The sequence below is a fragment of the Branchiostoma belcheri genome, unplaced genomic scaffold (genome assembly GCF_001625305.1).
Source record: "Branchiostoma belcheri isolate BF01 breed outbred unplaced genomic scaffold, Haploidv18h27 scaffold154, whole genome shotgun sequence".
NCBI classification, from domain to species: domain Eukaryota; kingdom Metazoa; phylum Chordata; class Leptocardii; order Amphioxiformes; family Branchiostomatidae; genus Branchiostoma; species Branchiostoma belcheri.
The window spans coordinates 235,737-237,391 of record NW_017802980.1 but is presented as its reverse complement, the minus strand read 5'-3'; positions in this window follow the sequence as shown (position 1 = coordinate 237,391).

Below are 1,655 nucleotides of genomic sequence, written 5' to 3'. Positions count from 1 at the left end.
TTTTTTAAGGAAAAATATGAAGCGACGGTAAAAAAAATTTTAAACAGGTCTAGGCATCTTATTATAGCCTCAAATGCTACGATAGAAGTCAACACAAAAGGCTGGGTTAATATTTTAACATTCAATAGATTTTGAACTGCATTGATAGATGGAAAAACTGTTACAAGTAAGAAGAAAAGGACTTTCCTCAACTGCTGGGGCCAAAATATGAGCATATTTGAGTTGATTCAGGACCAGAATCTTTTTTTTTTCAAATCAGAAAAAAATGAAGAGGCGCATCCGAAAACCAACAGATTAAATTGGTATAGCCTTATTTCATTTCAGCCTTTTCTGCTTGACATTGGGAGTGCCTGTGTATAGCATACACTGCTGCAAGTCAGGAGGAAAGTGTCTGAACAGAAAAATATGTAGTTCTGTTGTGTTTTACTAGTATGTGTAACAAAAGGTAGTGTCAATGTTTTTCAGTCACAAAATTCTTGACATTACTAGTATATAGCATTGGGAACCTGGTGCAGTTTAGTTCCAAGCTCTCAAAAGTCAGTAGGCAGAATTTGAGACATTGAGACCACAGAAAACTGCCAGGAGTTTCTTGGTAATCCTAAAAACTTCATCATCTGAGTTATGAAAGATTTGAGACATGCATTTCTTGAACTAGAAGTTGAGATTCTCATTCATTATCATTTTTATTTGACCCTAGATGACTTCTAAATGATTTATATTGCCTTTTTTGGTATCATAAAAGCTTGAAGGCTTTTGACGAGTGAACAGTTGGCCCCGAAACTTACAGAATATCCTGGGTTGAGTGCACCACAACAGGAGTGGCAAGATAGGAATTCCAATATTGTTGTATGTCAGGAACACAAGATCAAGGTGTACACTGTCTTGTGTCAAGTTTGGTTGCACATCCAAAACACTGTCAGTAATTTCAACAAATAATTGTTTTCTACCATGGTACAACATAGTTTTTTTTCTCTGCAGAGAATTATGACATTATGCCATCTAATGTATGACGTACATGCCCGTATCCAGGATTATGAATGGGGGGTTCTTCCCACTGCTTGAGGGGACCTCGAGCGCCGTAGGCGCGAGGTTCCTAGGGGGTCCGGGGGCATGGTCCCCTGGAAAAAATTTTATTCAATGACAAAGGGAGCAGTTTTTCTACGATTCCAGGCCATCTTTTCAAGAAAAATCTTGGACCTTTACATAAAATGTGGACCAAAAAGTGGACCTTTACATAAAAAGTGGACCAAAAAGTGGACCTTTGGGCCTTGTGGGGGGGTTCTTCCGACCCCCCCCCGTGTACACTATATGACATCCAGTAGATTTCTAGCGGGGACCAATCATGGGGCTGCTGACGCGTCACCGACTAGTGGCTATTAGCACCTTGTTTCATGTAAATGCCATTAACTCAACCAGAGCGCGTATATTGTTTCTTGTTTACATCAGTACTAAGTACTAGTACTTCCACAATCAGTTAGTAAAGTCATACCTTAGTAAAATCTACTTTGATGAACGAATCAAAACGGGACTGTAGACATTAAGTTTTACACATTCAAATGTGGCTGCACTAGCGCTAATGGAGCGACCACTACGTACGGGAAGGAACGGATCTTAGCGAAGCCGAGATTGTGAACCAACCAACCATCGAAGACGGG